The sequence below is a fragment of the Marmota marmota genome, unplaced genomic scaffold (genome assembly GCF_001458135.2).
Source record: "Marmota marmota marmota unplaced genomic scaffold, marMar, whole genome shotgun sequence".
Classification (NCBI taxonomy): domain Eukaryota; kingdom Metazoa; phylum Chordata; class Mammalia; order Rodentia; family Sciuridae; genus Marmota; species Marmota marmota.
Genome location: NW_026000037.1, coordinates 21,569,765 through 21,594,868, shown reverse-complemented (window position 1 = coordinate 21,594,868; position 25,104 = coordinate 21,569,765). Strand labels below are relative to the sequence as shown.

Here is a 25,104-nt window from a genome sequence, read left to right as displayed (position 1 = left end):
AAGGAAAGAGATGGATGGAGAAAGGAGGAATGGAGAGAGAAAGCAGAGATCTTGACCAGGGGAAGCCCTGACTGCACAAAGGCTGAAATTTTTAGTTCTAGAGTCATCTCTCTACATAACAAATATTAAAACAAAGTGGATACAATTTCCTGCTATGTGTCAGAGACTCACAATATCACAATATTGAAACAAGGCAGATACAGTTTCCTTCGACCTGGTCAGGCACCTTATATCTTGTCTTCATCAAAATCTCTGCACTTTGTGGATGAGGAAACCGAAGCTCAGAGGTTAAATGACAAATTAACCTGCACTGACCATGTGCAACTTTCTCTTCCACCTCTCACCCTTTCTGCAGGGCTCTAGGCACAGGGAATGGGGGAGTTGTGCCAAGTAGCACCATGGACAGAAGCTCACAGTCATGTGGGTGGAGTAAGAGATGGTTCCCAGAGGCAGTGACCAAGGGGAGTGCATGTAAAGTTAACCCGTCCTTATCATACCTGGTTAGTGCAGGACTGGATCTCTGTAGACAGAAACTGGAGTTGTCTGCCACACTCTCTGCACTCCGTGGCTAACTTTTTATGGGTTAGAGCTACCTCCATTTTAGCAAAGGATCTCACCTCCTTTTTCACCAAGCCTCGAGGTCCTGCGTGCTGAACTACGAAATAATATTTCTTGGTGCTTTCTAATCTGCTTTTCTAGGAGATGTTGCTATTTCCAAGATCCTATCCTCTGTCGTTGGGATACAGAGATGCACTGCTTAGACCCAAGCTGCTGCAAGCACTGTTGGCATAAAGCCTTCAGCTATGTTCAGGGATTTCTTCAGCTACAGAGTCCCCGTGGCTCGGTAGCAAGTAGCCAGTGTCTGGCTGAGGAGGGAATGTAGAGGCCCAGCTATTTTGATTCAATAAATATACTGAACCCACCCCTTCAGTTCCATGTGCCTCAGAGTTGTCCTGACTTCCTCCTTGGTTCTATTCTCATCCTCTTTCTTCTATATGTGTGGATTTCAAAGGCAGTTCCCTAATAAACATCTGGCTCTGAGATTCTGAGTCTGCTTCCTGAGGAGCTCCTGCCCTGCCCTGTCTACTCCTTTATCTAACTCCTGCGTTACTTTGAAAAATCAGAACACAAGTGCCATCTTGACTCTGGCCATTTGAAGGGAGGACATCTGGTCACTCCTTTCCTCATGGCCCTTCACTTCTATTTTATTTCTTTCTTCTATAAGAAAAATAAAAAAAACCCTGCTGGTCCATTTCTTGGGTGACTTTTGAGTGATGGTAACACGTGATCAGCCTTTTCACTGTAGAGTGTGATCCTGGAGATTTTTTGTGCACACGTGTGGGATGACATCTGAACAGTATTGTTGGTAACAGCAAAATAAAGTGCAGACAGCTAAAGTTTTCCAATAGAGAAGAGGTTACAGAATTTATGATAGTAATGCAGATCTCCAAAAAGAACGAGAATGCACACTAGGCACTAATTCGAAATGTTCTGCAAAACATATCATATGCAAAAAATATCAAGATACAGACCAGCGTGTGTAGCCCATGCCATTTGTGCAAGAATATGTGCAAGCATGTGTGCACACAGCCAGAAATGAACCTGGGGCTCTGCACAAAGCCCACACCACTGGCTGCCAGGGGGTGAAACACAAGAACCCTGGAAGACAAGGGTAGGATGAAAGGTTTCTTTTTTTCTTTATCTTCCCTTTTGTACTTTCAAAAATTTAAATTATGTGACTTTCTACTGTAGGATTTATTAGTTTATTTGAGAAATAAATCTAATAATAAGCTGTAAAACAATTGAATTCTTTTGAGGAAGGTGAGGAATGGACACATTTTGTGGAATGGGCTGCTGGGAGGGATGTTGCTCTTGATTTCATAGGTGGCAGATGGCTAGTTGGCTCTGACATAGTGAAGCTTAGAGGGAGATGGCAACAGGGGTCACTGAGTCTGAGAGTGGCTGGAAGGAAGGCACTGCCAGTACTCTTTCAGAGTACTATGCTGACCTGGCCACACATGGCTGGTTCTGATGCTACTTCCATGCCAGCTCAGGCCTGGAGTTGTATCTGGCCAAGGCACAGTAGTCCCATAAGCAGCTACTCGGAGATCTTGATGCGTTGTCTATGAAGTAGACTGCCTTCTTTTTGGTCTGAGAGAGTCACTGGTGTTCTTGGATAATGGAGGATGGGGAGGAAACCCAACGGTGGGACTGTAGATGTCTGAAAGTTGTGCTGAGAGGCAATTTGTATACTTCATGCTCATGACAGTCAGCTCTGTATTTGCAGCCCAGAGCTCTCTCCTAAACTTGATAATAAGACATCTAGTTGTGTCCAAGATGTCTTGCGGAATCCGCAATGTCTATGTGTCCTGAACTGCACTCCTCATCTCCCCCTGCTTCACCCTACCCCTCCTGCCCTTTGACTCGTACTCTCATTCTTGGTAATGACAGAAACCAGGATATCATTGTCTACTCTTCCTTCTTGTGCACCTGTCCATCATTTGTCTAAGTGCAAATCAGACACTTCTTCCTCAAGCTGTTCTTGCATTGTTTTGCACTGCAACAAATTTGAGTGCCTTAGTCTGCCATATATATGGGTTCCCATGACCTGGCTCTCATCTTTCACACCACCTCAAGCATCCACTTCTCCACCTGTTTACCTGTCTTCCCTCTCTGCTTGGTTTTCCTTTTACTCCAACCTGGATGGCTTCTATTCACCTTTACAAACTCAGCTCAGGGATCACACCTGCGTGTCCTTCCCTGATTTCTGGTTTGGGGTTTATTGCCCCTTGTACCCTGATAGTCCCCCTTCTCCAATCTGTTGCATGGCTTTGCACAGCACTGATAACTTTGTGGGTCATTGGCAACCTCTCCTGGGGGTCCAGAAGGGAAGGGCATATGAGAAGTTTGTCACTGTGTCCCCAGAGTTCAACAAGGGGCCAGACATAAGATGGGACTCAATGAACATTAGTGAATGAAGTCAGCGAAGCTTAATTCCTCCTGCTAGAAAGGAGGGACCCCTGAGCTCCCACACCTAAGATCACACACCTCTCCTGTGGAGCGCAAACCTGGGGCTCCTTACGCTGTGGGACGGGCTCTGTTCTGCTGACCCTCAGCATTCAGTGGAATGGAAGAACCCCGTAAAATCATTTTATCAAGCATTTTATAGTTCATTTCTTTCCCTTTCAAGTGGTTCTCCCTGAGCTCACCATACCTCTGTTGTTATAAAATTAAATAGGAAGAAAATAAATGAGTTTGGCTTTCTTTTGATTCTTACCTTGAGAGCTTCCTCTCTTAACTTCATGTTAAAAATAACAAATCTCTCGTGTGTGCACCTAGAATCCTGTTTCCTGGCCAGATAAACCCTATCATGTTTCTGGGATGGATTTAGCCACTAATTAAGGATTTATTATAGCTGCCCTCTTCCCACACACCACGCTAGTACTGACAGGACTGGCCACAGGAGAAACAAACTGCAAAATTGTCTAAAAATAAAGCAATACCTACAAGCCTATCCATAAGAAAGCTGGAGGGCCCTCCCCCTCAGGCTTCTGCTAGAACAGATGGAAGGTGGGAGGCGGAGGCTCCATCTGGCTTCTCCACTGGGCTCCAAGTGATTATCTGCAAGGGTCATGGGCCCTAGACCAACAGGGAAGAGATGATGTTTCATGAAATATCACGACTCTGCTGGTCCCTCCACCTCCTCAGTGAGCACTGAGTCACTGCATGGGCAGTGAGGGTCACACAGGGAAACTGGCCTATGGGAGTGATATCAGATGGAGCCTTCATATGAGCCAGCTGGAGTGGCTGTAACAAAATGCTGAGTGGCTTAAATATCCATGTGTCCCAAGGGCTTTTCCTAGGTTTTTGCACATGGGAAGATCTTTCTCTCTTCATAGAAGGGAACTAATCATCTTGGCTTAGGACCCCATCCTTATGACTTCATTTAACCTTAATCAGTCAATTCCATAAAGCTCTATGTCCAAATATGGCCACAATGGAGTTAGGACATCAATATATGATTTTGGGTAGATGCAATTCAATCCATATCAGGTTTCCTCTAGGGGTAAGAGTGGGTATTGACTGGAAAGGGCCTAAGGGGGCTCACTGAGATTTTAACAATGTTCTATATTTTGCTATAAGGGGAACTTATATGACTATATATTATATAAAACCTTAAAATTTGTTCTCATCTATGTAAATTATATCTTAAGCATATCAAAGCCATATAAGGAAAACATTTTGAATTATAGGTCTAACACAATTAGTACTTTATTGGCATGTATTTTAAATTTTTTAATTTTCATTTTTAAAATTTTGATTAACCTGTCTTAAGTGTACCTACTAATGGGATTCAGTGCAAAACTACAATGATATACCATTTCACTCCCGTCAGAATGGCTATTATAAAAAAAAAACACCACAAAAAATAAATAATAGCACTAAAACAGAACTCTTACAGACTGTTGGTAGATATACTTTTGGAGATTTCCAAGAATCAACAGAGGGAAAGAGTATACCAGGCTGTGTTGGCACTGTGAAGTTCTGTTACGGATAAAAAGGTATCATTTGTTAATAGTAATACTGATTGTTTAGTGGGCAATGTTTCTAGCATTTTACATCCTGTGTTAGGTTAGTTGTATTAATGGGCCAGGTACATTTTAGGAAATTGAGTTTGGGATTGATGTGGAACACAGATTTTTTTTTTTTTAACATTTAAATTACTCTGCACAGTTTCTTGTGAGGAGGAGAATTGGACTGGTGTAATGTGTAAGTGTGAAAAATTCAGTCCTGGGTCATCAGGTGGCAGGTACCCAATAAATAATAATAATAATTCTTGACAAAAGCCCACAAGTAAGATGTGAGACCCTGAGGATGGCTGGGCAGTGGGACAGGGAGATGAAAGAGTGAGCAGGACAAGATGTGGTCGGGCCCTGTTTTAAGTATGAGGGTCTTGAGTCAAGGGCAGACCAAGGTGAGGTGGATGTAGAGTCCTTTCTTGCCCAAAGGCTGATCCTGGGAAGTGCAGCCAGGGCTGATCTGTAGTCGGGGGTCTAGATGTCAGGCCTGTGGGAAGCTTGGGTGTAGGGCTAGGTGTGTCAAGTTTGTCTCATGTTGAGGCTGGAGGGCCCTCAGCCAGCAACAGGTATGAGCTCAGAGCCTGATCAGAGCAGCCTCCAAGGCTGAGAGGGCTTGGCCAATCATTTATTCCTTTTTTCTTTTCTAGTGTATTAACTGACTGTCTTGTGTAAACAATGCACCATTTGTGCAATTATGATTGGGAGTTTACACAAAGAGGACAACAATATTTGCAATCAATTTTGAGTTGAAAATACAAAAATAAAAACAATTATTGAGCACATTTATGACAGTGCTATGGTTGAAATTTGGAATGTCCCCCAAAGGCTCATGTGTTGAAGTCTTGGTCTCTAATGATCAGAGGTGGGGGCCTTTGGTAAGTGATTGTATATTGAAGGCTCTGACCTCCTCCATGGATTAACCATGGATTAATCTATTTAGGGATCCATATTTGATGAATTCATATTCTGAGCAGACTATTGGGATATGGTGGAAACTGTAGGATGTGGAACCAGGTTGAAGGGAGTGGGTACTTGGGGTTATGCTGTTGGGAACTATCTCTTGCCCTCCACCTTCATTTCCCCATTGCCATGAGCTGACTCTGTCTTGACTTTTAAGAACTCTACTGACTCCTCTTATGCATAATACATGGCCATTATAGAAAATAAAAATATGTATAGTCCAACATGTATTAATGATTATTCAAGTTATTATTCATAATATTGACAAATCTATGTCATCCTTTTATTTACTTCATGGTATTTCATCTAGAGTTGTGTCAATATGTAACTGTTTACTGTCGGGTATTTCAGCTAATCTTTTTTTTCTGTGGTGTTTTAGTTAGCTTTTGTATTGCTGTGATCAAAAAAAAAAAAAAAACAAAAAAACCAAAAAAAAACCTGACCAGGACAATGTAGAGGAGGAAAAGTTCATTTTGGCTCATGGTTTTAGAAGTTCAATACATTGTCAGCCAACTCCATAGCTTTGGGCCCAGGGTGAAGCAGAGGATCATGAGATAGAAAAAGAACAGCTTGCGGGGGTGGGGGGGCGCGTAGCAACCAGGAAGCAGAGAGGGCTCTGCTTATCAGGGACAAAATATAACCCCCTAAATCCAACCCCCAGTGACCTACCTCCTCCAGCCAGGAGGAGACCTACCCTGTCTGCCTACAGTTATCACCCAGTTAATCCACAGTGGATTAATCCTCTGATCAGGTAGCACTTCTCATAATCTAATCATATCACCTCTGAACATCCTTGTATTGTCCCATACCCACTCTTTGGGGGACACCACATATCTAAACCATAACATGTGGCAATAATAATAATATAGCTATAATGTTATAGTCATGTCACAATGAACAACCTGGCTCTTACAACTTTTTGTCATTTTCCCATGTCTGTTTAGGTAAATGCCTATGCATAAATGAAGGTTATGCAGGTTTTATTTAGTCTTTCTCACACTGATGGGTGTTCTTTTCACTTTTTACTATTTCAAGCAATGTGGTTAATGAGCATTTTTGCGTGTCTCCTTGTGCACATGTGTGAGACATACTTAGGAGTAATATCTTTATATGAAGGAATTCCTGCAGCCTACATTCTACGCATTTTAGCTTTACTGCATGCTGCTTAATTGTTCTCCAATGGAGTTGTATCAATAGCAGCAAAAGTTCCCATTTTTACTCTATTAATATCAATATTTGTTTCCATTTTTACATGTTTTTATGTGTTATTATACTTTAACTCTTATTTTTTGGGTGGATCAATCTGAAAGATGTGAAATAATCTATTGTTTTAATTTTCATTCCCTCATTACTAGAAGAGTTAAGCACTTTTTCATATATTTGCGGGTCATGTTCTCATTTTCACTCTATTTTTCTTTGTACAGAGGAAAGTATTAACCAGTATGCAGAGAGGGCTCTGCTTACCAGGGATAAAATATAACCCCCCAAATCCACATCCCCAGTGACCTACCTCCTCCAAGTATATATATATATATATTTAATTAGCAAAGAAGTTTTTTGGGGTTACCTTCTTGTTGGTGGTTTCTCATTTTATTCCATTGCATATTAACTTGTACAATTTTCTTTTTTAAGTTCAATCACTTTTGGAAGTATATTTCCTGATTGTTGGATGCTGGGTTCCATATGTCTATAGATAAAGCTTGTCCATTGTGACTTTTCAAATCTTCAAAGATTTTTCAACATCTTTTTCTATCTTTATAAATTTTGTTTTCTTGATTTATTTATTCCTGGGAGGGTGGTCTTAAGGGGTTGGGGATATAGCTCAATGGGTAGAGTGCTTGCCTTGCATGCACAAGGCTCTGGGTTCAATCCCCAGCACCAAACACACACACACACACACACACACACACACACAAAGAGTGGTCTTACAATTTTCTTCTATAAATAGTGAATCTCTGGATTTTTCTTTTAATTATGCTCATTAAAAGAAAACTTACTTGAATATTTTGCGGCTATGTTGTTGGTACATTTAGGAAGACAAGTGACCTATCTTTCTGACAAATTACATACATTTTATATATATTGGACCTTTTTGTTTGCTTCTCTAGGATCTAATTTCTCCTTTATATTTTCCTCCCATTTTCTCTCTGTGCTGATTTCTAGCTAATTTCTTGGGCCCTGTTTCCTGGTTAGCCAGTTCTTTTCTGAGTTGGCTCTAATATGCTGTTTAATTCCATTCGTGAGTTTTTAATTTTAGTGACATTAAGTTCAATTTCTAGAAGTTTTAATAGATTCAAATCATCCCATTCTCTCTTGTAATTTGCAGTCCTGCTTTTATCTCTTAGTCCTTTTAAGCATAATTATTTTACTTTAAATTTCTGATTTTTATAGTTTCTCCAGTTCTTGGGCATGCCAGTTGATTGTGTCTGTTAATTCTTTTTTTAAAAATGCAGTCTTTTATTTCTCTTTCCACATTTTTTATTGGTACATTATAATTGTACATGTTGATGGGATTTGTTATATATTTATACATGCACATAATATATCAATATAATTTGGCCAATATCACTCCCCAGCCCTTTTCCCCTTCCTCTCCTCCTCCCACCCTTTTGTTCCTTTCCTCTACTGATGTCTCTTTGGTTTTTAGGAGATTTACCCCTTCCTTCCTTTTCTTTTTTCCTCTCTAGCTTCCGTATGTGAGAGAAAACATATGACACTCCCCGCCCACCGCTTAACACAATCGTCTCAAGTTCCATCCATTTTCCTGTAAATGATGTAATTTCATTTTTCTGAATGGCTAAAAAAGCACTTCATTGTGTATATATACTACATTTTCCTTATCCATTCATTCATTGATGGCCACCTAGGCTATTTTCATGGTTTGGCTATTGTGAATTGTGCTGCTATAAACATGGATATGCATATATCACTATAGTATGATGACTTTAATTCTTTAAGATAAATACTGAGGCATGGTATAGCTGGGTCATGTGGTATTTTGAGGAATGGCCATATTGCTTTCTATAGTGGTCGCACTAATTTACCATTCTACCAAGATAATAAAAGTGTTTCTTTTTCTCCATACCCTCTGCAGAATTTATTGTTTGTATTCTTGATGGCTGCCATTCTGAGTGGTGTGAGATGAAATTTCCATGTAGTTTTGATTTGAATTTCCCTAATTGCTAATGATGTTGAACATTTTTTTTCATATATTTGTTTGCCATTTATTAATTGGTTCTTTTCTTTTTGGTGTTAAGTGTTTTTGAATTCTTTATATATTCTAGATATTAATTCTCTGTCAGAAGAGTAGCTAACAAAGATTTTTTCCCATTCTGCTAATTCTTTCTCATCATGAGTTGCTTCCTTATGCCTATGTAAAACTTTTGATGTGACTTCAGTTTCAGAGTTTCTTCCTCCATCCCTCTACCATAGAACTCACATGAAGATAACTGAGTACTTTGTATTATTTCCTTCTGGGCATCTCTGATCTTGGACCAATTTTTAGGTTGATTTATTGGCTCAGGGATTCCTGTGCCAGGCAGGTGGTGTAAATGTGAATAATGATCCTATGTGAGACAAAGAACTAGGATTGTAATATCTCTTAAGAGAATTCCTCCAATATCTGCCTCCAGAAACCAAGGAGAGAAGAGCTTTATCTTACCTACTTGATCAGTGAGTAGGTTCTTTACATTCACCACTTTCCCATTTATTGAAGGCATAGCCCTTGCAATGTCCTGGCTCTAAGCAGGGGACTCTTCCAATTTCCTGCCTTTGGATCACAAGATCTATTCTTCTGATTCAGTGGGTACATTGAAACCCAAGCCTATGTTCTCTTTATTTTCTTGTTGAAAGCAAATGACTTCTTAGATCATCTGACTTTTTAATCACAACTTTTATTGAGTGGCCTAATTAGAACTGACTGCCTTCCATACCTGCTACACAACAATCATCTTGGGATTTCTTTCCCTTGCTTTTCTTGGTTAGCTCATTACTTTTTATCTTATGAATTGTTGATCCATGAATTGCATATATTTCTGCAATATACCCTCAAGAAATATTTTTTTTCCCAAAAGGTACATGAGAGAAAAACTTCTTGAGACTTGATTTCTTAAAATAGACTCAATTCCCCTTATCCTTGATTGACAGCTTGAGTACAGAAATGCAGGTTAAACTGGCTGCACTACTGATGGCATGGCTCTCAGCCCTGATTTTTCTGATGAAAGATGAAATGATGAAGAGGAATAATAAACAAATGTTTTTAAAGGGAATGGTAGGAATCCTGAATAGCAGAAGCTTGGCTGAGGTCTATCTCGTAGCACAACCAATGGACTGGTGTGTAAGTGACTTACTGAGGGAGCACTGTGAGGAGACACTGGTAAGACAGTCAGGGAAGGAGGATGTGGCCAAGAGAAGCTAAATGAAGATGTGCTTCAGCTGCTGTTCAGCCTCTCTTGACCCCAGAGGACCTTGGGATGTGAAGGCACAACAGAGAGGTCCCATCTCAAAGGGAGAGGCTGACATTTGGCATCTCTGTATCAGTCAGTCTACAGGTTGCCCCTAGGGAGGGATATCTAATTTCCTCCAGGAGGGTAATTTTCTGAGGGATAGAGTAGCTCTGAGTCATGAACACTGTCATAGCAGCTGGGCAGGCATCAATGATGCTATTTCAATGCCTAATAAATCACTCTTCTTTCCTTTTCTCACCCTCAACGTGCCCTGTCTGGTGATAGATATTATTGTGCACAGTAGAGATGACATGACAGACACTCATCTGGAAAAAAATGAGCCTCACGTCAGTCAGTTATAGGCAAAATGGCAAAATCTTATTTTAGGAGTTACTGGGGATACGAAAGAGTATGACACATCTGTGTCACATTCAGGAGCTTGGACACTCAAGGTGGAGAGTTGAGACAATTCCCCTCTGAAGGTGGATCAGATGAGGGGTAAGCACAATAAATATTACAGAATGGGAATAGGGAAGTCAGGTGGGAGAGTCTTGGGGACAAGACCAACAGAGAGGTTGAGTATAGATGGAGGAAGTCATTGGGCTATGAGCCGCAGGGACCCACGGACGAGGCCAGCTAGAGTGAAAAGATGTGCTTTCTTGAAACAGAGGACACACTGGCCTGGATACCAACCAACTTCCAGATGGCCCTAGAAAGTCAGGAGATCAGTGAGGAATTGTGGGATCTGGGAGGTCTTCTGGAGACACTGGGAGCCAAGCCAATCTCTAAAGGTCAGAGAGGACTTGGATTATGGCAGAGAGGATAGGGAAAGCATCCCAGCCAGAGACCACCACAGGCAAAGGCCTGGAGAGAACTTGAGCTCAGTATCCTGAGGCATCACATGAAAGCTTCTCTGCTGGAGCAGTAAGTGCCACCTTAGCCCAGAGGAACCCCCATGAAGGTCTGGATTCTTCCTCCATATCCTCAGCAGAGTTCTTCCACGTGTCTCACAGGACTGGTTTGCCCAATTTAATTTAAAAAAAAATGGATAATTCCATTGGGCTATGTGATTGACTGGCAGGGGTTAGGAATATTCTTGGACGTGGTGGCTGTAGAGCTTAGGGGTCTCCATGCTGCCAAGATCTGGAGATTTAGGAGTCAGTCCAAGGAGGCATCAAACCCTCTTTAAAGGCCCTAGCTCTAAATCCTATCTCATTCTGAGGAACTGGTTTAGGATTTAAACATATGAATTTGGGGGGACACCTGGGCCCATAACTCAGAGAATGTGGATTTGTTTAAGCAAATGGGAAATGGAGCCATGGGGTAAGCCACCTTGGAGAGGTAATCCACTAGAGAATGTGTGCAGAGAGGTAATCCACTAGAAAATCTGGACCTTTCTCTGTGACTGGCAATCTTCACTATTCTCCTTGACGCATACCTGGGATTTCTCTTAGGAGCACCTGTCATATTCTCTTGAGGAGGAAAACTACAGGATAGCTGCAGGAGTAATCACTGTACCTGGTATTCACAGTGATTTTCGGTAGTTAGATGTTTTAAATACATTTTTGACTTACAATATTTTCATCTTATGATGGGGTCACCATTATTTAACCCCATCGTAAGTGGAGGAACATCTGTACATGGTCACTGGATTGATCTGTTGATTGTGGGGGCTGGAAAATCCAAAATCCACAGGGTAGGATGTTGGACCATACACTAAGGTAGTCTGGAAGGAGAATTTCTTCTTCAGGAAGTCTCAGTTTTACTTTTAAGGTCATCAACTGATTGGATGCAACCCACTCACATTACAGAGGTAATCTCCTTTATGTAGCTGATTTTGTAAATGAGATGTTCACCTCATTTACAAAATGCCTCCATAACAACACCCAGATTAGTGTTTGATTAAAACACAGGTTCTTCCTGATCAGCCAGCTTGACACACAAAACACATCAGAGCCCCTGTCCTCTCTCTTCTCACCTGTGATGCTCATGGTCTAACGTAGTGTGGAGTGTGGATAAGTCTAGAGTCTCTTCCTTCACGTACATTGTATTTCCCCCCAGCGACAGCTCCCAAGCTTTCCTTTCAGAAAGGAAACATTTTTTGAGACAGTGTTGATGTCACCTGACTAGGTTCCCACAATTCACAGGCTCATTTTAAGCAGAGAAAGACGATTTTGGAGTGTGGAGCCCCACGTAGCACAAAACAGGACAGTTGTTGTGTTAACTCTCAATATTCAATTTCTCACAGGTGTTTAGTGCCATTTTGAATCTTTTCAAAAGGCTTTCTTGAATTTTTTAAGCGAGGAAGGAGAGGGAAAATGTTCTGTTTTTAAATTCTGGGACTATGTAATGGTAGGGGTAAGGATCCCTGCTACTCTGGGTGACCAGAGTGGTCAGAATTTCAGAAGGGCCTCATGGAGATGGCCCTGCTGGCCTATAGTCATGTGAGGATGGTTGGTATAAGTGCTGGCAAATCTGTAAAGGACCAACAAGAGTGGATGGATGGGAATAGTTAAAAATGTTTTTTTGACATTAAGGTCCCATCCCCATGGGTCAAAACTTTGTTTTGGGGCTCTCTTATCTGGGATAACTGTAGAAATATGTTAATGAATTCTTCAGAATTGAGCATATACATGCCTTCATTCATATCTTTGCTTTTTATATAGTTAAAAAACTTCACATTAAATGTTTATATGTAAATCAGAAATTATGTAGAAGGTGGATGCCTAGACTTTTAGTTGTCAATGGACCTTTAGTTTTTATTTATATGCAGTGCTGAGAATCAAACTCAGTGCCTTACACATGCTAGGCAAGCACTCTACCACTGAGCCACAACCTCAGCCCTGCTTTTGATTTCTTTAGGACTATGTTTCTCCAAGTGTGTTCCCCAAATGATCAGCCCCAGGTTTGCTGCCCAGAAGCTTGTGGGAAATTCAAATTCTCAGAGCTCAGGTGAAAATCAAAACTGGGAGCTTGACACAACAATTTGTTTTTACAAGGTTCCCAGGTGATTTTGATGGGTACAAAGTTTAAGGACAGCTGATGGAGAGAAATGACTCATTCTGGCCTTTTCAGGATTGTGGTTCTTAGCTCTTGCCAGTACCGAGCAGAGAGAAGAGAAAGATCCTACTACAGGATGAAGAGGTCAGTGTGGTGTGGCCCCTCGAGGAAATCAGTGTATGAGGAAGGTGACAACTTTATTTACTAGGCAGCAGGGGACATCTGGTCAGTTGCACCATGAGTCTTAGCCACCTTTCAGCTTCTGCAATAGGGTAGCTAAGAGCCTGGGTCCCCACTGGCTCTGAGAGGACCCCCCCAGCAGAAAGAGCCTGGAGCCCACTGGTTAAGAGTAACATAGGGAAGACACCTTTGACCTGAGGGAGTGACAGTCACTATTCTCATAGTGGTAGCTGCCTGAAGTGTGCAGACTGTCTCAGGAGGCTAAATATACACCTGTCCTTGCGTTCTAGGAAATCCCAAGCAGTGACTTGGGCTACAAGTCATTGCCGAAGCCCGGCTGGCTGGGCAAAATAACCGGGGGGTGACGAATAATTTGTGTACGTTGATACAGCAGGAGTAGGAGCCGTTTATTGCAGGACAGGAGCAGTATTTATACATTCCACACAGCTTATCTAATTAGCATAAACTAGATACATCAGTCAACCAATAAGGAATCTCCACACTTAATGGCTCGCTTTTGTTACTTCTTAAACCACTCCCTCTGGCATTTTGCCAGGTACCATCCAGACTTGTTTACGAACTCTAACATTCCCCTGGCAAAATGCCAGGTGTTATTTTGACTTGTTTACAGACTCTAACAAGTCATAATGCTCATAAATGCCAGTTTTCTGATTTCAGGATCTTTTAATTGAGAGTTTCCCTAATCAAGTCTGGGTGTACTGATGCTGCTGGTCAAGGGCAGAGGTTTGTAAGGTGCTATTGGATATAAGAAAATGGAAGCCCAAGCTAAAGGAAAGAGGCTTGAAAATTAAGAGAATTTGTAGTCCTTCTCTGGGGAGAGTCTGCAGTTGGGGAAGGCCTCTAGTTCATCAGGGTCTGCTTCCTCCTGACCTCTCTATTCCTGTTCCTTGTGATCTCGTGGTAGCAAAAATGGCTTCAGGTATCACACCACTAGTCCAAACATCCTAGGGGAGAGATAGCATTGCTGTTCCAGCACTCCAGGCATGAATCCTCAGATGCCCTCGGGTTAAACATGATTATTAGCTCACATGTCCACCTCTGAACTGCTGACTAAGGAAACAGGGCACAGCTCAGGAGCTGGGTGTCGGGAAGGACGGATACCTAAAGAAGCTCTGGGTGCATTAGGAAGGATAAAGAGGGACCGATGCTGAACCGGGGAGGAGTGACACATAGACACTGGCAGACATGCAGCCATCAGGGTAGCATGCAGACCTAGGGATCCAAGTCTCTGTGAGTGGTTGCATTCTGACCCTGTAGGAGCACGGAGAGTTTGGAAATCTGTGCCTTCCTTTCTTTCCCTGCTTGAGCAAACCCCCTTCTCTCTTTCCTTACATTAACGTGTGATGCTTGCCTGCATTTCAGGCACCAGCCCAGGCTGTATCCAAGCACATCTACAACCTGACTCATGGATCCTTTCTCATGAAATTGGCCATTTCAAAACTCCACTGAAACAGAACCAAACTGGGCAGGAAGCTATGTTTCTTCACAGCAAGTGTCAGGGAGCCGAGCTGAGACACACCTGCGTTGGAATCCAGTGGTGATACCCTGGCGAACTTCCTTAGTCTCTGTAAGCCTGGTAATGCATCTAAAAAAGTGAGATCATAATTCTCAGTGGGGCTATCATGGGGCACTGATGGGGCTGGTGAGGGTATGCAGTCATAGGAACTTCATAATTCATAATTCTATTTGGCCTGATGCTTGGCCAGAGATGTCTAAACCTAAGCACTTTGCCCTGTGAAGTGTGTGCAAGATGATGTAGGAAAGGGAATATATATATATATATATATATTTATGAATATTAATCAGTTATATTTCTGAGGATGACCAGGAGTGGATATAACATGTCTGTTCTGCCTCATTAAAACTTTTTAGCACTAATGATTTTCTTTTTTTCCCCACACTAAAGCTAAACGTTAATTCTGTTCCACTTGTCAGAAGGCTCCTCAATGTAATAGGTGCTAATGAGGTCACATTCCAGGGTGGAAGAGAACTTGGAGGTAGGCGGTGGTGGAGGCTGGGGCAGCTCAGTCAGGGGGCAGCTGTTCATGGGCTCAGATGTGAGAAGTCTCCAGAATATTTCTGGACCTGAAAATCTGCTTTCCTCTTGGATGGATGAAACCTGGAGACCACTGGGTGCGCTATCCCTCAGGCCAAGTGGGGGGTGGGGGACATCCTGACTCCTAAAATTAGTGGCCAGGCCTTCAGGAGCTGAACCAACTCAGCCTGAGGAACTCATCACCAATATCTAGAAGGCAGAGCTAGGAGCCAACCAGTATTGTTATATGTATTACAAATGTGCCATTTTGCCTAATTTCAGAACGGTTAATTTTTATTGGTCAGCTTCATGTTTCAGGGTAAGTCTGGCATCCAAAGACATTTCTGGGCATAAAATGCTATTGGCTTGGGATGCCCCAAGAAGAAGTTGATTTCAGGGACCCTGACCAATGCACACCATTAAAGTTTTGTTCCTTTAGCAGTCTTGGTGTTCTATTTGAATAAAAAGAGGAGGGCTGATAGAGTTTGAGATAATCCTCAATGGATCGTGCCCTTGTACATCCCCTCCTGTTAATTGTGTCTGAGGCCTGAAAATATGACTGCTCACCCTTGATTAGGTTTTTAAGGATGAAGGTGATTTTAAAAATGTAATCTGAAGTAGAATGGTTCCCCATGGGCTTGACCTAGTCAGGTGGGTCCTTTAAAAGAAGGTATGGAGGCCAGAGTTGGAAGTCCGTGGCTACTTTGCCTTTAAAGAAGCAAACTGCTGTGTTGTGGAGAGGTCCACATGTCAGGGAACGAAAAATGGCCTCAGGATCCGGGTGACCTCACTCCTAAAGCAGTAAGGAACTCTGTTATATTCTGAATCCTGCCAGGGTTTGGAAGAGGACCTGAGGGCGAGATGAAATCACAGTGTGGGACAACACCTTGAGTGCAGCTCTGAGCTGAGGACCCAGTGAGCCATCCTTGAACTCCTGAACCACAGAAATGGAGGACGGTTTATTTGCATTGGTTCAAGCCACTAAATTTTCTGCATCACAGAAAATGAATACATGAGTAAAGGGGCAACACGCAAACATGTAAACACGATAATCATTATCATTTATTGACCTTCCACCCTGTGCTGGGCACTTCTCTATGCCATCTCAATCAATCTTCACGACAATCCGTGGAGTTAGGGTGGCCTCTTAGGAAAGTCCTCTACATGGTGCTTGGATTCTCGGACACTGCCATTTGATGACTCTCTCTTTCCTTGGGGGGCAGATGGCATGAACAATTGGTAGGTCTTGCCTATTGCACTTAAGCTCCCTTTCAGAGATGGAAAGGAAGACTGGCTTTGATGGAAGACATACTTGCCTTCAAATCCCATCCTTACCATATAGCTGGGTGACCATGGGTGGATCCTATGACCTACTGGAAATTGTTTCCTGACCCGATGATGATGGAGTTGGTACAAGAGACAACCCACTGTGTGCCAGTCCCTCTGTTAGAAACATTCAGAGCATGGCATCTATTCCTGACAACAGCAGAGAGCTGAGTGATACCATTGTGATTGTTTGAAGGAGTAAATGGTTTTCAGGGAACTTGAATGACTTGCCTGGAGGTGATGGAGCTCAGTTGGTGACTAGTTCTGAGGGGTTTTTCAGGAAAACCTTGCTGAGGTCCTTACATCCTTCCAGCTGCATGCAAGGGTTTGGTGCTACCAGCCTGCAGTCCCTGTGTACTCTTCCAGTAGCACCCGGAAGTTGGTGAAGCACAGCTGCCATCTTTCATCTCTTTCTGAAATGCCCACAACACACTACAGGAAGTGGTTTCTTATATCCATTACCCCGTCTTCCCCATCACTGCCTCTGGCAGGGGGGAATCCTAGTGATGATGGGCCATTGTTTTTTCTTGCAGGAAAGTGGATTGTGGGACTCCAGCCAGGGTCCCAGGAAATTCTACCCACTCAGGAGAGGAAGGTTGTCCTGCAGGGTTGCAGGGGTCAGACCAGCCTGGATGAGAAGGGCTGATCACTTAGAGGTTGGCTCCATCACCAGGAGTCCAGGTGGGTGCTCTTGAGGCAGACTGCTGTGCCACATCTTGCTCTTTTCATCCTCCCCTGGCCTCTCTCAGAATTTAGCAAACGTCTTCTTGAACATCCAGCATTCCAGTCCTGGCTGTGCTCTGGGAGGCTAGAGCAGACAAAAAAGGAGGATGGGGCATCCTGAACATGGATGCTGGTGCCATGGAAATTGGAGGCTGAGACTCTAGACTCTAGAGGTAATGGGTGTCTTGCAGGGTGCTCCAATGATGCCCACCTCTGGGTTATTCTTCCAGAACAAATGTTGAAGGGCCACTACCTTTCTTTCTTCTTTGTTTAACCAGAGGGATTTGGTGCCCTCCCTGCAGTGTGATTAGTGAAGTGGTTAGTACACAGAGCACTGAGGGGCAATGGGCAACAGAGAACAGCTGTTCTCTGTTCAGGCTGAGGCCATCTGCATGACTGGTCACATGCTGCTGCACCAGCCCTTAGAATGCTGGGGCAGTTATCTGCGTATGCCCATGGACCCTTCCATTGGCCCCGCCCTCCTGCTGTGTTGTGAGTGTGAGCAGGACATGCTTTCTCTTAACAAAGTCCCAAATGCAGTGCCATTGCCTCCTGGATTGGGTTCAATCTCCAAGGCACAGATTCCCTCCTTAGCCTTGCCTTGCCCACCTTTCTGGGCTCATTGCAGTTAGTACCCTCTCTGCCCAAGATACACAAAGCACAAAGGCATGCACATGCATGTACACTCATAGTTGCACATGCACTCACACAGACACACACACATTCACACATGCAGGCACAGAAATGCATACCTCATGTGGGAGTGCACTCACACACATTCACACCCACCCACACTAAAAGCACTCTCAAATTCACGTGCAGACATAGAGACACACATATTTGCACACACACACATGTATACTTGCACATACATGCACAAATACAAGGACACACACATTCACATACATTCATGGGCACACATTTACACTGGCATATACACAGAGACATACACATTCACACACATGCACACACTGACCTCTCCACAGATGCCAGGCAGGGACAACTTTTGAGCATTTGTTTGTGCAGGTCCTGCTGTCCAGTACCTTTCCTGCCTCTTCTGCTTGATCCATTTCTACTACTTTTCTTGCAAGACTGACATGAGAGTATGGCCTCTGGGGAAAAGCCCCTTACCTGGGTTCCCCCAGATCTCTTGCCTCCCTCTCAGAGCACTGACCTCCATAAGAATGATCTCTTGGTCACTCTTCCTTTTGGATTAGCTGGCAAGCTCCTTGGGATCAGGGCTGACTTCTCCATCCTGGTCTAGTATAAGCCTGGTCCAACCCTCAGTGAGCATTGATGGTGTTGATTTAAACATGTGACAGTGTCTCTGAATGTCCCAGCTGCCATCCTTTTGTGCTATTGTGCTGTGCCTTCCCTGTTTTCCCTAGCAGATTGATTCCTGCTCATTTTTGAAGAATCTACCTTGATGTCAGCTTTTTGGAGACACCCCCCCCCCCCCGTTCTGGGTATTTGTACTACTCCCTTCTGCGTTCCAAAATGACCTGCTTGCCTCACAGTGTAACTGCCATGCCAGGGACGCCTCAATACTTACCTTTGTATATTGGGCTACATTTGACAAGCTGCCAAAGGAAGGGAGAAGCTCAGGAAAGAATGTTCTAGCTTGGCAACAGAATCAAAAGGACTATGGAAAGTCCAGAAATTCTTAGTGTTACAAAGGAAAACTATTTTTCAATTTTCACCAATCCAGGTCAGTAAAAGCTTCTCAAAGTAAGACACAGCTTTGCCAAACTTCTGAAAACACTTACCACTTTTTAGAGCTCCTCAGCTGGACAAAAGTTCTACCTACATGCTGAAGGTGGAGAGAGAGGTCTCACAGAAGAAGCCTGATTCTTCCAAAGTATACAGAATTAAGTCTGCAGAGCAAGGCATGCCTCAGGGAAAAAAAAAAGATATCATGGTTGGCATATGGAAGTAACTGGAATCAAGAACGTGGAAAATCTTGTTTGAAAGACTCTGATAGCATTTTTGTTGCTAGCCTGGCCTGAAAGAGATGGAGACAGTTTAGGATGGGAAGACCCCTGACTTCCCAATTTGCTTCAGGCAGGAAGAGGTAAGGAAAACTGTCAGGGGCTCTAAAAGGGCAGATTATCCTATGCTCTCATCCATTTGATTCATGGAGGATAATAGAAAAGGAAGGACCTTCCCCAAGGTGGACCAAAGATTCATGGAGATAGATAGGTAGGTGAAAAGATGGGTAGATGAACAGACCAATTCCCTAATCAAATGACAGTTTCTGATGGCAATGTTTTCTCCATACTATTTATAATTTTTCAGGACCAGCTGTAGTCCTTGGTCTCTGATAAAGAGGAGATGTGAACATGAGGTAGTCATGAGATCTGAAACCTGATGCTGTGACTGGGTGAGACTTCTGGGGTATCTTGGGAAAGTCATGCAAGCATTTAACAAGCTCCTTGGGATCAGGAACTTGCAAAGCAAGTGATGGATAAATTGTGTTGGCTTCGATTATTTATTCAGGAAAAATTCACTCCCTTTCTTCTCTTACTAGAGACAGTTTATTTTTCAACTCCAGGGATGTTTGCTAACCTTGGTTATGTGACTTGTGCTGACCAAAGGGATACTGGCAGAGCAAAGATGAGTACAGGCCTAAAATGTACTGGTGGTCTTGGATTTGCCTTCCTGACATCTTCATTTAACTTCATCTTTCCATGGAGAAGCTGCTCTCCCTTCCTGAAAGAGACTTGAATCTAACTCTCAGGGAAAAGTCAAACCCAACCAGACCCTCAGTTTAGCCAAATCCATCTTAGATTCACTGACTCTCTCAATTAATCAGCAGACATCTGAGTGGTGATCAATGAGTACTGTTGTTGTTTTAAATGACTGGGTTTTGTTATGCAGCAATAGCTGACTAACACACATTCCTGAAAGCAAGAACAAGTGGTAAACAACAACACAAAATAATTACCAGGGAATTGGGTTGGGAAGAAGCAATGGGAGCAAGAGTCAAAGAAACTCAAAATGGAATGTAGTCGAAGCAGAATAAACCATAGCCCTCAGTGATAGAGCAAGCATTCATCTTTGAGTTTTCACTTGGCTTCTCAACTTTAATTTGAGATCCTGTAAGCTGCTCTGAGAGAATAATAAAAAAGAATGATGACCGCTTCACATAAATATCCTAACAGAATCATTCCCCTTAAATGAAGATGAAATGTGCCTTGTTCTTTTCAATTATGGGAATAACAAACATTCTTTTCTCTTGATCAGTTTTTCTAACTATAGGCAATGTTGTTAACTGTAAAATGCCTTACTACGGACTTGATGTCCTGTCCCCATTACAGTACCCTAAAGCTGCCATCAGACAATTATTGCCAGTGTTTTGAGCTACAAAAGGGAGATTTAATGTGTAAAATTAAAAAAAAAATTCCCCACATATGCAATAGATTTATTGGACCTCAACAAACATTCTTTTAATGAAAATTATAATTTTAAATACTCTTCAGAAAATGGGATCATTAAATCTTACGCCAGACCATGTATTTAAACAAAATTAAACGTAAGTAGGCTTATTGTCTTTTTTATTTTTTGATAATTCATTAGATGAAAGCTGATCTTTGAGTTAGCAGCTGCCTTGGAAAATACACATTCTTCATTCTTTTCCCAACCTTGCCCCTCTGCCTAGGTCTTCATGGGACTTAGACTTGGTGGATATGGGACTTCTGTTGTCCTCGCTCAAATTGCAGCACAATTTGTTTTCACAGGTCTTTCCTACCACTGAAGGTCCCAGGGGAGGAGTGACACCATGTTTGTGTCTGTGTCTGGAGGGCTTCCGTGATACTCAAGGCGGATGGGGCTCAGGGTTGTTGGCAAGGACTGAGCAGCAGAGGTCAATCTCCTGAGGCCTTGGGTGCAAGGAAGCCCCTGAGGAGTAGCCCAATCACATCTGGTGCAAATTAAGCTTAACTGTGATTGGCTCCCAATTATGCTAACCAAGGGTGAGCGCTAGAGGGAAGACACAGGTGGTGATTCTTGGCAATAGACATGCAAACAGAGCCCTTGCTCAGGACCCTGGGTCTTTTTCCCTGCCAATACCTGGTGTTAACAACCTCACTGTGAAGACATGGGTGAAAGGGAAAACATTGTCAGCGCTCAGGTGGGGATGGAAGTGATAATATGCTTTACCCATGCCCTGAGTGCCCTCCTGCTGCCTGCTGGCCCGCTCACACAATTCCTCCTTCCACCTGCTGTGGCTTGAATATGGAGAGTGTCCTCCCCCCAAAGCCCATGCATTAAAGGCTTGGTCCCCAGGCTGGCCCCATGGAGAGGTGGTGGAACTTGTAGGAGGCAGGATTTATTGGGAAATCCTGAGGCACTGGGGTTGTGCCCTCTAAGGAGTGGAGGGTATAGGATCCTCATCTCTTCCTTCTTCTCTGTTTTCTGATTCATGAGCTGAGCAGTTTGTATCATGAAGTCCCTCCCTCTCCTTGGAGGCCCCAAGCAATGAGGGCACTTGATCTTGGATTGGAACTCCAGAACTGTGAGCCAAAAGGACCCTCTCTCTTTATAAGTTAGTTGCCTCAGATATCTAACTTTAGTGACAGAAAGCTGACTGATACACCAGCCAACTCAAGTTGGAGCATAGGTGGTTTATGAATTTATCAACCCACCCACTTCTAGTCCCTCCCTTAATCCTTATAGGCCTCCAGTTAGGTCTTGATTAGATCAAGTAGTTTAATCCTTGCTTTGTGTCTGTATATAGTTCTCCCTTGGTGTCTGTATCTGTGGAGGGTTGGTTATAGGATCCCTGTGAATATCAAAATCTGCAGATACTCAAGTGTTTTATATAAATTAGCATAGTACAGGCAAGTTGTGCTTACCAATGGACGATACTCTGAGGAATATGTCGTTTGGTGGTTTCATCATCGTGTAAACAAGACCCAATTTGTGCATATTTCAGTACAGTTGCAATTTTTTTTTTCCTGAATTTTTCCGTCTGTGTTTTGAATTTGTGTTGCTTAAATCTGTGAATCTGTAGATAGGGAGGGCTGACTGTATTTTCTTCTTGCTGAATTATATTGTAGCAACTGTTTCTAGTATTTTTCCTAAGTCTTCTGTCAGTGTCTGGAATGAGCATGGGCTTTGGAGTTGGACAAGCTAAAGTTTGTCCCCAGGCTCTGCTGCCTGCCTGGATTTCCAGAGCTGATGAGTTCCTGGAAGCTGGGGGCATGGTGGAAAGGCCCTAGGAATGATGGATAGAGAATGCTTAGGTCCAGGGGGAGTTCAGATAAGGTGAGACCGCCCAAAGATTGGAAATGCAAGAGCCTCAAAGCCTGGGCTATTGTGGGAGGCCTGGTGATGGGGCTGGTGGGTTGAGGGTTTCTTGTGCAGGGACCAGGCTGGAGTGGGAGCTGGGCTGCAGAGCTACAGAATAGCAGTACTGTGCTCGCCTAGAGAATGAGCCCTCTGTGGACGACTCAGCCTGAGAAACAAGCAGGCATCAGAGCCAGCCTACCCGCCACATCCTTATCTCAGCCAGGTTTTTGAGAGCAAACCAAGAAAGTGGGAGTGGAGTGAGGGACCATAAAAATCCCACACTTTGAATGAGTCTAATTGATTCTCTCCAGTGCTTGATGCTAAGGTGGTCAGCTTCTGCTGCTGACTTCCTGGGCCCCATTGACCTCTTCTAGCAGCTGGTTGTGATCAACATAACTGCCATTTCCATCTTTCCCTGATACCAATGAGGGAAGGGACAGAACCCCATGTAAGAGTTTAGCTGGGCCCTTCTGAACTGGGAGTGCAGAGTCTGGATGGGTGTTTGGTTAAGTGTCTCTGGCTTTCTTGGTACCTGATCCTGGTGGCCTGGAGAAACAACCTCCCAAAGTAGGAAAGGTGGTATTAAAATATACACATAGGAGGCCATTGTTTAGATGAAGCTCCTGCCCTAAGCCTGACCATCCAGACAAAATCTGAATGCAGTCATTCATGCCAGGTGCTATGTCACCAAACCAAGCTTTTGAGCCAATTTTATAGTTTTCCGAAAAAATGCAGGAGATTCCTGGCGACCAGTTAAAAGGGGCCCTGTCACCCGGAGCTAGTCTGATAAGAAAATTTCCTCTGCTTTCACCCTTACAAAGAAAGTAACTTTGAAATGACCAGTCCACTTTTGGCAGTTTTTTTTTTTTTGCTTTCTTCAGCTTTTTTTTTCTGCCTATAAAGCCTATCAGCTCTGCTCAGCAGAGTGCCCTTCTGTTTCGTAGATGGACGCCACCTGATTCACGAGTCGCTAATAAAAACCAATTAGATCATTAAACTCAATTTGTGGAAATTCTAATTTTTAACCGTGGGGTGAATGTACAGAAGGAAAGAAGCTATCTTTTGTAATAATTGAATGCACTAACGTCTTGGTAGTGCTGGTTTGCACATTTTAGGGGAGTTTGGAAACAATTTTTATCTTCCTAGTGCTTTATGTTAGGAGTGAAAACTTCAGGATGGTTCCAGCTCTGGGCACTAGTCAAAGCAGAGCATCCTTGTGGGGGCTGAGATGGAGAGTGCAGAGCATCATCAGCAGGTGGACAAAATTGGCAAACCCACAATCTGGGCCTGAGTAGATCCAGTGCTTTGGAGGTGAAAGGTGGTGGTGGGAATCTTGGTGATGATAGCTGTCAATGTGCCAGTCTCGCAGTCACTCTGCTCTGATCTGACTGGTTGTCTTCTGTACCTACTGCATCATTTATTTTGGAATCTTAATTGCCTATCTACTATTTTGGATCATTTAAAAAAATTCTTTGTTTTCTTTCTTTTTTTTTTTTCCATTTCTAGTGTTTTATCCAGAAAGCATCCTCCAGTACTTTCTCAAAAAAGGGTCCACTAAATTTATGTTTGTTTGAAAATTACAGATCTAAAAATGATTTTGTTCCCCAGAGACATGATGGTTTGGCTGAATACAGAGTTCTAGGATTGCAACAATTTCCTTTCAGAATTTCGAAGGCAGCCCTTCAAGCATTGCTGTTTGTTAAGAAGCTCAATGTGATTTGATTTATGATACTTTGTATGCAAGGTATGTTTTAGATTTGGTGGTTTTTAGCTTTTTTCCTTCACAGATAATGGATTGGAATTTGTTGTATTGGTATTATGTGAGGGCCCTTTCATGTTGCAATTTATGAACTTCATTTTAGGGAAAGTTTCCTAACTAATTTCATTTTCTGTTTCTTTTCCAACTTTCTGGAATTCCTCTTACTTATAGATTGGATGTCCACTAATTTTATTCTTTCTTTCTTATTCTATAATACTTGTCCAGTCTCTAATCTCTTGGAGATTTTCTTAACTCTCCCTGCCCCCAACATTTCTATTAAAAATTTTCACTTCTGCTATCGTCAAAAGCCCATTTATTTGTTTGCTGAGTTTTCCTCTTTTAAGTAGCATCCTGCTCTTGTTTGATGAGTGTATTTTTCTCTTATCTCCCTGAAGATATTCATTAGAGCCTTTTTTTTTATTGGTTGTTCAAAACATTACACAGCTCATGACATATCATCTTCCATACATTTGATTCAAGTGGGTTATGAACTCCCATTTTTTACCCCAAATACAAGTTGCAGAATCACATCGGTTACACATCCACATTTTTACATAATACCATATTAGTGACTGTTGTATTCTGCTACCTTTCCTATCCCCTACTATCCCCCCTCCCCTTCCCTCTCATCTTCCCTCTCTACCCCATCTGCTGTTGTTTAATTCTCTCCCTTGTTTTATTTTTTTCCCCTTTCCCCTCACAGACTCTTATATGTAATTTTGTGTAACAATGAGGGTCTCCTTCCATTTCCATAGTTTCCCTTCTCTCTCCCTTTCTCTCCCCCCA

The 25,104-nt window shown here is 42.8% G+C and overlaps 1 long non-coding RNA gene across 2 annotated transcripts in view; it reads left to right on the top strand.

Annotated features, from left to right (window-relative positions):
* The window catches only part of LOC107136786, a 60,440-nt gene extending 44,234 nt beyond the window's left edge, over nucleotides 1–16,206 (top strand). Inside the window, exons 6-7 of one of the 2 annotated variants that reach the window (XR_007350869.1) lie at nucleotides 14,549–14,753; nucleotides 16,057–16,206. This is a non-coding gene — a long non-coding RNA (uncharacterized LOC107136786). Of the gene's footprint in view, nucleotides 1–14,548; nucleotides 14,763–16,056 lie in introns of both variants that reach the window. The other variant, XR_001502766.2, reaches the window with a different exon arrangement.
* The last annotated feature ends 8,898 nt before the right edge of the window (nucleotides 16,207–25,104 follow it).